An 11,151-nucleotide genomic window follows, 5' to 3' on the forward strand; every position below is an offset into this window, starting at 1 on the left:
ACCCCTGGGGCAGAAGGGCTGATGTTCTGTGCACCCCACAGTGGGGCACAGAGCAGGGCATAGCCCTGGGGCAGACAGAGCAGGGATGCTCCTCAGGCAGGAGGGGGGACACTGGTAGTGGGAGTGGTGAATTAATCAAGAGCATGTTCTTTACCCCAAAAGACTTCACAGGCTGCAGTAACTCTTTCAGATCTCTTGTAGCCCTTTTTTACCTCCTGCATATTTTCAGAATAGGAACTAAAATTTTGGGCTGTAGTTAGTGATACATTAGGTGCCTTTACAAATCTAGGCCTTTGCTTTCACGGAGGGAGTGAAAACTTATAAATACACAGTATTTATAACAAGAGACAAGTAGCACCCACATACCTTGTAAGTAATGATGCTGTGACATAGACAATATAACTAAGCATGACTCAAGAGGAGGGGTAAGAAAAACATTTCTTTAGTAAGTGACTTACACACCTGCAGAGTCTCTTCTATCAACAGATTTGGTTTGGGTTTTTTTAGCGGGATTTTTCTGTTTGGTTGGGGGTTTTGTTTTGTTGGGTTTTTTTGGTAGTTGTTGTTGTTGTTTGATCTATTTAAAAAAAAATCAGTCATAAGCCTCATTTGAAACAAAGAATGTCAGACCTGCTGCAACATGAGGGCCTGATAGAAGCATAAGGGAACTTCTTTAGTGATACTCACATCATGATCCTACCCTTTCAGCTGTATTATAGCCACAGCTGTGTCTCTGTCAACTATCAAACACCAGGTCCAAATGGGTTATAACCTGTAAGCCCTCATCTTCCATAGCCCTGTGACTAGTAGATGATTTGGAAGCACTAATCAGCATCTTCAAAGTATTTTTTCTTTTATTTAATTAATTCTCTCTAAACACAAAAATAAAGAATAACAATGAGACAATAAATAGTCTATGCTTCAGGTTAATTAAACTTTCTTTTCTTATTAGTTTTAAACATGTTCTGATCAGTCTAGAGTGTCTATTCCTGACTTGGGAAAGTGAAGTGCTGTCAGATACTTCTTGCCACTATTATCCTCTTCATTTTCCCCTTATTGGACTTTGTTCTCTGGTATAAACAGTTTGGAAGCATGGCTGGAATTAATTGGAGAAATTCACAGCTCCTCTGGTGTTTTATTTAGGGCCCCAGGGCATGTTTTTCCATTTGTACCTGATCTATGCCATTGTTTTATTCCCCTTCCATCCGTCACCTTCTTAATTCAAAACCAAGTGCTCAAGCAACCAAATACCAAGGTAGGAAAACAATAGCACAGTGTTCATAAAAAGAATATATCCTTCATTTGCCAGATACACAGATACCATTAACTTAAATCAAGCTTCAATAGTCTTTCTCCTCCACCCCCCACTTCTCTTGGCTTCTCCTCATTTGCGCACACACACTCACTGTTGGGTGTTACCCCAACCCTCCCAGCGCTCACAGGGTGTCCCTGCACTCAGAGCAAAGAAGACTCACTACTATTATCAGGGAGTTTGCTTGTTTTTAAAAGACACAAACAAACAAGAAGAGTGAATTACAGTTGTGCTTCCCACACCCAAAACGGCCCAGCTTGTCCCAGGGAGGGGAGTATCTGGACAGCATGGCACAGGTGTAGCTCTGTGGTGCTGGATCCTCTCCCTCTGGACTCGAGGAGCTCGGCTCACACAACTGGGCAGCCCACTTGGTCAGCAGCAGCTGGACACCTGCCACAGCTGCAGCCTAGTGTGGGTTCCTTGAAGTTTATTCACCTTGACCTTGTTTAGCAGAAATACTTATCCCCCTCCCTTTTCTTTCAGCCTCATATTAAGCTACAGGGAAATGTCATCTCAGTTTCACAGCATCTTCAGACCAGCTACCCTTGGGGTCCCAATTGCTTGCTTTCTCATGGAGTTTTGTACATCCCTAGAGCATAGACATGGTTATTTTTCATGCTATTCTTAATATATTACAGTCAAAAATAGATTTATTCTATGTAAAAGGCAAGGACGTTTTATCTCTGGAGAAAGAGCAGTGTACTGCAACAGCAAGCAATTTGAAGGCACAAAAATAAACCCTCAAAATTTTCTTCCTGAAAGGATGAGAAATGGGTGGGGGAAAAAATAGAAATCGGGGAAGCAGTATCAAATAGCCTGTTCCTTAGCTGCACTTTATCTGTTTAAAGCATACAGATTGCATGGAGGCCGTGTTTAATATTTAGGGCTGATATTGCCAGGCCTTGCTTTACTAACAGCATATTATTTTGTTCCTACTGGGAACGACCAGCTCCTGCATGCTAAAGAGACTTCTGTGGAAGGAATAGAAAGCATTTGAGCTGTAGAAGCACAGGGAAATCTGAACCTCCTGTTAACCAGGAGTGGTGCCTGGGGTAATTGCCAAGCACCAAGCCCACAAAAGTACAGATGCCTCCAAAGCCCTCCTCTTTCCCTCACCCTGCCAGAGGAGGGGTTAAAAGAATACATGGAAAGCCTCATTCACCCTGATCAAAAATCCAAGTCATTCATGAAATAGGACTGAAAGCCCCCAAGTGTGAGTGTCACAGTGTTCAAACACCTCTTCAAGTTTTTGTTCAAAGCAGAATCTACCAGTTTGGAAACTGGTGATGAAGTAACACTGTGAGTAAGATCACTGACAAAGAGAAGTTGCTACAATAATTGCATCTGGATAAAACAGGACAGCTGCAAGATCTTGAGAGCTTTCACATGACTCGTGAGAGTTTCAGTGGCAAATAATACTTTGGCAGGAAAATCTTTTCTTTCCAGGATAATTTTTATTTTTGTATGGAGGAACGCAATGGTTGAATCCTTTTAAAGAAGCCTATAAGGCTTTTTTCCTTAACAAGATAATTGTTTATCATTCATTATATGCCTGATGCTCCCCCAGAGCTTCTGTCCCATCTAAGCAATTAACAGTCCCTTAGCACTTATCAAAGAACTCGTTACTGTCCTGTTGTGCAAATTACATGGCCAGACATTAAAACAAGCATAATTTTCCTATAGAGATAATCATCATTTTGTTAACTGGATATTTTTGCTACATAGTCCCCATGATAGTTTCTTTTTTTCAATGCAGTGTCTTTTTGACAGGTCAGTGTAAGAAACGTGGTAATTGTGGAGAAGGCAAAGGACACTAAACACAACATGTCAGAGACTGAAGTTAAAGTCTTCAGCAGTTACTGCCCATGATTGGCTATAGAGCATATAATAAAAAAAAAAGAAGTCACTGACAGTTTGAAGGCCAAAAACTCCTGAACCATTCAAGATGTCCCCTAGTGCCACCAAAGTGTGGTCTGTTGGGCTTGGTGAGCTGTCCATTCTTAAGTAAGATCCTGCTGTAGTGTTTTGGGTATGTCAGCATGCCTCTTTACTCTAAATGACTTCTTTTTACCAAAACTAGCATTTAAAAAAACATACTGATACAATCATAGACACCTGTCTCAAAATACAAGAACAGGATTAATAGGTCATTGCAACAGATAGTAACCAATCCTCCCTCATCAAAACTGCTGTCAGTGTGGAGGCTTTTTGTCTTGAGTGTCAGGCAGAGCTAAATCAGAATTTTCTTGGGCAGGGTCGTTCAATCTTTTCAATGTATTTTGCCCATCAGGATAAAGAGCTGACATTGAAAGACTTCAAACTGTGTATAAAATACAGTGGTCAGTTTAACAAAACCTCTTTTAGTTGCACAGTAAAGCTTAGAAACCCAAATACCACAGTATTTTACTATCACTCCTGGCAGACGGACTTGCAACTCCTGAGCAGCTTCAGATAAGAGCAAAGCCTTGCTCCCACTTCACACATGTACCCTGGGGTGCTGTGTAAGCAAGCTCTGCATCATTTACACTCGCTGCCAGTTGCCAAGAGCTAACCAGATGTGTTCGCTGCCTTGGCAGAGCCTCCCCACACACTGCGAAATTGGCGTGAAAAGTTGAAAACGAACACTTGAAAGTCACTCCACAGAGATGCTGATCTCTGTGCTGCAGCCTGGTTCAGGCTTTGGTTCTGATATATGTTATCAGGTTAATAAAATTAAGAGCTTTAGTAGCCACTTCCAAAGAGGTGAGTGCTGCTTGTGTGTGCCAACTGGCCCCTGGCAGGCTGGACCCGGGACTGGGTCCTCACCAAAGCAGCTGCTGCCTGGTACAGCCGCTGGGTTTGTGGGACACAACACAGAGATGATCCTCACTGAGCCCTTTTGTCAGGGAGTGGTTTCCTCTCTCACAAGCTGGATGCGAGCTTTCAGGATATGACCAAGTGCAGTGTCTCATTTGTAATGTCAAATAGCAGCCGTACAGAATCACAGCATGGTGTCAGCTGTGCCACATATCCTAGGGAGTACCTGTGAAGGTTTCCACACCGTGGGCCAGGCTCAGCTCTGGGACAGTGCTGTCATCCAGACACCACTTGCCAGCAACTGCCTTCAGACACAGGAGAAGAACACACCAGTGTAGTTCAATTCCCAGCCAGCTACTGGGGGCAGCAGGAGGAAAGCTCAGCCAGCCCCTTTCTTGGCAACTCCAGCAGAGCTGATGGAAACTGCAGCTGAGCTCCTCTTCCCTGGATAGGTTCCTGGAGGCATTACCCGGAGGAGGACAACAGTTTAACTGCTCAGTCTGCACAGCTACTCTTTACAGAAGGGGCCCCCCACCCTACCATCACCTCCACCAGGTATTGAAAGGCAACTCCAGTATGCAGCAACAGTATAGTACTAGTGTAGTAAATGCCAGATTCAAGCCAGCTGCTGAAATAAGACTATCCATCGCAGTCTCCAGTCTGTAGGTTCCCAGACAGTGCTTTTTTTGCAGCATAATTGCTGCTCATCTAAAGCACTAAAAGGGAAAAACGGTCTCTTTTCCATTCAGTCATGTTCCCTCTGTACAGGGCCATTTCTGCCATTTCCAGCATCTCCAAGTTTTGCTTTCAGATGTTTGGATACTGGTACATTCTCCCAGGGTCGTATAATTATCAGTCTGTAATCTCCTGTTCCACTGCGGATATGAGCAACCCTTTTATGTTCACAGTAACAATTTAGAAGTGTTAAAGTTTGAGCACTGGGCCCCCGGTGCTTACACATGTTTAAATTGGCCCTCCCTGAAAGCTGATATATTCCATCTGGTCTATTGGATTTCTTGGCTTAAAGTTACTGGAAAGACTGAATGTTTCTTCTGCAGTGATCCTGTAGCTGTCCAAGAGTAATACACTCACAGCTCATGCCCAGGCTGCTCAGGACTAAAACACTATGGGAGAACTGCTTTCAGAGGACTTTTTTTCCTGTATGCTTTTAGAGCTATTTTGAAATCTGAAGTTCTGCAGTTCGCTTTTCTAATCAATCTTATAACATGTAAGTGATACTTGAAGGATAAATAAAACACACACATTTGCAGCTCATTACTGCTAACGTTTCGCCTGAATGCTACAAATTAAGCAACTCAATTTTTTTGTATTTATGTCAAGAAAAAGAACCGTTACAAGTAACTCTATGTTATAATGAAACAAGCTGCCACCCCACTTAATTATCAACACCAGCAGCAACACTGGATTAGCCGTTCAGATATCCGCTGTAAGAGCTTCACAATACAGCTGCCTCACTGACGTTCTTCCTCATTGGCATTCCCAGACTCTCCAGACTCAGGGGCAGGTATATCACCAAATTAAAAGAGAGAGATACATTCAAACTGGGTCACAGAAGTGACCATTAAAACAGTCCATTCCTACAACAATTTTCACGGCCCAGCTATCTCACACTGTAGCAGACTCTGAGAGCATGCCTGGCCCTTGGCTTAGTCCACCTTCCACAAGCCTGAGCAACTGCTTGCAGCTGGAGAGGAGCCCACATCTCCAGCAGCATTGCTGACTCCTTAAAGCCTGTCTTTTGCTGCAGAAGCTGTGTTGCATTTTAAAAGTGAAGATTCAGGGGTATTAAAAATATTTTAGCCTCTTCATCATCTTTACTTTCTTATGCATTTCCGTCTTTTCCTGTTAAGATTCAGCCCTTTGCTTGCTTACAGTACAGCTGGAGCACAGGTGCAAGGACCTTTTCTGGTTCCCATCACCTCCTCTTCCTGCCAGGCTGCAGGAGCCCACTGCAGTCCTGCAGCCTCTTCATGTTTTTATCTCAAACTTTTAACTTAAAACAGCTCAACTCACCTCTCCAGGATGCTCTCGAGATAACTCAGTGCCCCCTACACGTACATCACTTGCTGGAAAACACAGCCACCACCAGCTGCTGGGAGATGGAGTTATGCTCACAGTGTAGGTGGGAAATAAGGAACATCTCCACATGTGTCTCACTTTAGAGTAGATGAAGTCAATGGCTGAGGTAACTCATTACCCAGTACAAGCTGCAGCAGGCATTGGGGTAACAACTGCCTGTCTGGTATAACCACATGGGTGCCACAAAGCCAAAGAAATTCCTTTTGTGTCCCTTCTCTCCAAGCCAGCCTGCTAATACAATAAAAAATGCACTGGACAAACTCCACAGAAACTCTTCAGATTAACTCCCTCTCTCTCCATTTTTGTGGTCAAGCCACACTCCCTCCAGAGTTCACTTCAACATGACTTTTAGCCATTTGCCAGGGGAGGAAATATCCTGGCTGCAAAATGGTATTACGGCTTTGACTAAGTGGCTGACTGGGAGGAAAATGGATTCATGTGCTCGAGGGGGTTGTCTCCATGTCCTCATAATTGCTCTCAGCCAACGTCGACCATGCTCTCCCCTGGGCATGGTGGGAGCATCTTCTGGTTGACTGGTTTTGTCGTGTTGTTTTGTACAGAGTGGCTGAATGGGTATTTACATGAAAATAGTATTGCTGAGTATTTAGTTCTGACCATTTTGTACTTGGTACAGCCATCTGCAATCAAAATATTTCGAGAATATTACAGATGTTCTTGCATTTCAGTCTCAAAAACTCCTAAAATATAAAACTCTTACATCTGCTTGCTGAAGTTGCCAAACTTTTTCCGCACTTCTGTTATTAAGCAACTCTGTTATTAAGCAATCCTGTTATTAAGTTTAGTGGATGTAAGACATCTTTGTCATGTTCAGCACCGTGTGCCAGAAGCTGGGCAGTCACTGGTGGGGAGTGGTGTGTCCTGGGCACAGGGAGCCTCTCCCCTTCCTCCTGCCCACAGCTGGGCATGTGCCATCCCCTCTGTGGGCATCGCAGCAGGGGAAATACAGGGCTGAAGAGTTGCACTTCTTGAAGGGTGGAAGATTGCTATAGGATCAACCCCATCACAAGGGGCTTTTTAAATAGCTTTTATCATACATAGCTCTCTAGATGACAGAGAGAGGGCGAGAGCAGATCTGAAGCAGAACTGGCCCTTCCTTCGGTAAAAACTAGGATGTCATATTTTCTATAATGGAAGCTAATCATTACCCAACAAAGCAGTATGCTTGGCGGGTGGTTTTTCATTTTTAGCTTTGGTGTAATGTTCCTGAAAGCTAATAGCATCTATAATGTTGTTGCTGATTTGTTTTGCTGTATGAAAGAAAGCAGAAAATAGAATTGCTGTATGTAGGAGGTGAAGATGTGTAGTGCTGCAGTAAGAAAAGGCTGCCACAGTAAACCTGCTGTCCCCACGAAAGCCTGAACGTAATCATGTGGCTTAAACACTTGTGATCTTTAAAAGGCAAGGCGTCACCTGGGTGTCTGGGCATGATGTGATTTTGCAGGCAGGAATCCAGGCAACCCATCCAAACAGCCTCTCTCACTCTCCAATGCACCCTGAATTTAAGTGAAGCTGAGCAAAGCCGAGCACAGCCTTTGAGAGCAGCCCCCACGCCGCTGTCTGGGCTGCACAAATGGGCTGATGGCTGTAGTCTGCCCTCCTCCCATCACACACACAGGTCTGACCCGAGCAGCAGGTGCTCAGGCAGCTGGAGGCCAGGACAAAGCTCTGCAGAGCACCCACCCTGGCAGCTTGGAATGCACCCCTTGTCCTCCTCCTGAGCTTTTCAGCAGTTCTCTGACGTGTTGGAGGGATCACAGCAGTGGCTGCAGCTTCTGTATTTATCAGAACACCACAGTATGCTACAGATCTGTGTCCCCACCAAGCCTCTCCTGCCTGGAACCATTGACTGGGATGGAGCACATGATTACCAGCTACTGCAGATTGTACAGTACAGAGAGCAGCACAGATCACGGAAGGAGTCGGGAGAAAGCACAAAGTATTTGGATCTGTCTGTTTTGAGGGCTGGCTTGGCTTGGAAGCTAGAGATGCCATGGTAGGATTGGCTGGAGAGACAGGAGCACAAAGTGGGGAGGGGGCTAGAGCAGGGATAGGAGGCATGAAATTGGGGTCCTGGTTTAAGTAAGGAGAGGAAGAGCTACAAGAGGAGGGGGAGGATATAGCACAGTTGGTTAGAGCATGGTGCTAATAACACCAGGGTTGTGGGTCTGATCCCCATATGGGCTAGTCACTTCAGAGCTGGACTCGATGATCCTTGTGGGTCCCTTCCAGCTCAGAATATTCTATGAGATCTGTGTGTGCTCAAACTCTGTTTAAAAGGTAAGAGACTTTCAGATCACTACATAGATGAATTCAGTACCTGGATATTTCAGTACCTGTGAAATTACTAGGAAAGGAGAATATACTGATGTTTAGCAGTTCCAGTGCAATAACAGATTTCTTTATTTTACTTCTAGAAAGATGAAGAGCTCAGTCTCATGATGTTAAATAGCAGATTCCACACTTGGGAATTGCCATGGAAAAACACTCCAGCCTTAAGATTCATTTAAACTCAGCCTGATGCTTTCTGTCTGTGCCGCCCCTTTCACAGCCTGCACCTTTCACTGGGAGCTGTGTCATCGTCATCTGAGCTACCAGACCCAAAGGTGTCATGGGGAAACAAACCCACCTTTGAAGATCACACTCCATTCAGTTTTGTGGGTGAGAGAGCCAGGACTTTGAACAGAGAAACATACATCAGAACCATGCTTTTTTTCATGCCAGACAACCCTCACTTCTAATAACTTTATTAGAAGCTTTTATGTGCTAATTTAGCATTCAAGTTTGTCTCTCAGAGATCACATAGATGGGAGGGCAGCTGGATGAGTGTGTGTTTCAGAAGGTGCTAGAGGTTGTGCTGGTCCTGGGTCCCCCAGTGATGCACTGGTGTCCCAAAACCATGGGGGGTGTGATGGGGAACATGGTGCTTTGCTCAAGACGACTGCTGGCTTTGCTTTGAGCTGCAGAATTGCCACAGCTCTGCAGAGCTCTCCCTGCAACGTGAGCCAAGCTGGGCTCTCACCTGGTAAAAGTGACACAGAGACTGAAGTGTCATGAACTTCAGCAAAATTAATATTCTAAAAATCTACTGCAATTATATTCAGGTTTTGATCAAAACAGATACTGAACAACTGCATCCACTTGATTAATAGAAACACTTACTACAGAAACAGACACTAACAATCTACCATTTTACTGTGTCAAATGCACATAATTATTCATCATGGATACTATTTATATACCCACGTACTGCTAAGTGAAAGAATGCTTTCATCCTGGTTTTATCATTTCTAGATTAAATCACAGTTTTTCTATTTCCTTCAGACAGCAGCTCAGCCCCACAATTTTCTCTCCAAATGACAGGCAATTCTTTTAAGCACATTGAATTATTTTTTCCAGGTGGTGGTTCAGTTGAAATTAAATGTTACTCTTTCAACATTGCTCTGCAGTACAGCTCTAGCACACAAAGAAAGATGACAACTTTAATATTCCAGCTAACTTGAAAATCAGGATTTAAACAGAGGACTTTAAATTCAGAGCGTCACTTATTTGAAGTGTGCTGGCAACCGGCATCTCTTTTTCCCTCACACAGGGGTGGAGGGAGCACAGGGAGGAAGGAGAGGCTGCCATGGGTCAGACTGTGCCACGAGCACCAGCAGACAGCAGCTGCACTGCGAGGTGACAGTGTTCATGGGCTGAGGATTGGAAAGGGCCTTGGACCTCACTCCACCAGCTTAAGACTCACTCAGGCTCCACAATCAAATCAGTACTGAAGAGTTGATTTTTATTGTCATTTTTAATCCCTTAGTGGTTTGATTTCCCAGCAGCTGGTGAAGGATGCAGTTACCTCTATCCCTGGCTCTGGTCTCCCAGTGAGCAGAGCAAGGTCTCCAGCTGGCAGGGAAACGAGGGCACCTCCTTTGCATGAGCAGATACTGAGAGGAGATGTGAGGGAAAGGTGAGGAAGGTGTCTCGTACCAAAGAGGCCACTCTGCCATCACTCGGAACTCACCAGCTGTACACCCAATACACACACTCATCACTGCTTGGCTGCAATGACAAAGTGCCCTTTGATCCAACAGAGACTTCACTTCCCCAGTATTAACCTGGCTGATTATTTCATACCCATATTTCCTTTACTTTGTCCATGTAGGTCCAGTTAGAAGCCAACATTATTGTGAAAAACAGAGGAAGGTCAAATTAATCTGTACCAAGCACTAGAGAAACTCATGGGATAAAGCCCAGCAGGAGTAGCCATGTGCTGGGGTGCTCTGCTGAGTGAAACTTGCACAGATGGGTAAAAGATAAAAAATCCAAGATAATTATTTGATAAATGTAGAGCAAATAGCTCAGGTATTTTTGTCTAGCAGTAATCACATGCACAGAAGCACCAACGTTTTACAAAAATCACATTCTGTAATTTCGCAAATTGGTAACAAAAGGGGAAGGAATTATTATTACTAGAGATCAAGGCAAAATAAATCCTTGCTTATGGATCTGCTTTATTAGCCCTTATGTGAGATGCTGCTTAGCAAAACTGTGGCACAACAGTGCCTCCCAATGACCAAAGTGTAACTCTCTCAGGTTCATATATTGCTTGTCAGTATCTCATTTTGCTTGTCTCTGGTATTTTATGCATTATTTCGACCACAACATCTCAGCAGATCTCTCTGCTAAGAAAGCTTTAATATTGAACTTCAAAATTAAAAGACTATCAAAGTATCAGCATAGATATCCCCTGCCAGAATATTCTGTGCAAGCAAATAAAGTGATAGCAAGACCTGAAACATGGCTATCTAAAACCCCAAGGATACCTGAAAATAATGTGTTGGAAGTGTTCCTGTTACTGCAGCCATGACTATATGTCAGTTAATCAGTGTCTCAGTTAAGCATGTGGGTACTACTTTTCTTAACTGATTGCAAAA

The 11,151-nt window shown here is 44.0% G+C and overlaps 1 protein-coding gene across 1 annotated transcript in view; it reads left to right on the plus strand.

The window, feature by feature from the left end:
• The window catches only part of TNFAIP8L3 (TNF alpha induced protein 8 like 3), a 45,218-nt gene that overhangs the window by 32,234 nt on the left and 1,833 nt on the right, over positions 1-11,151 (plus strand). The gene's annotated exons all lie outside the window — the stretch shown is intronic.

This window comes from Lepidothrix coronata, unplaced genomic scaffold (assembly GCF_001604755.1).
Source record: "Lepidothrix coronata isolate B3197 unplaced genomic scaffold, Lepidothrix_coronata-1.0 Scaffold11, whole genome shotgun sequence".
In the NCBI taxonomy this organism is placed as follows: Eukaryota; Metazoa; Chordata; class Aves; order Passeriformes; family Pipridae; genus Lepidothrix; species Lepidothrix coronata.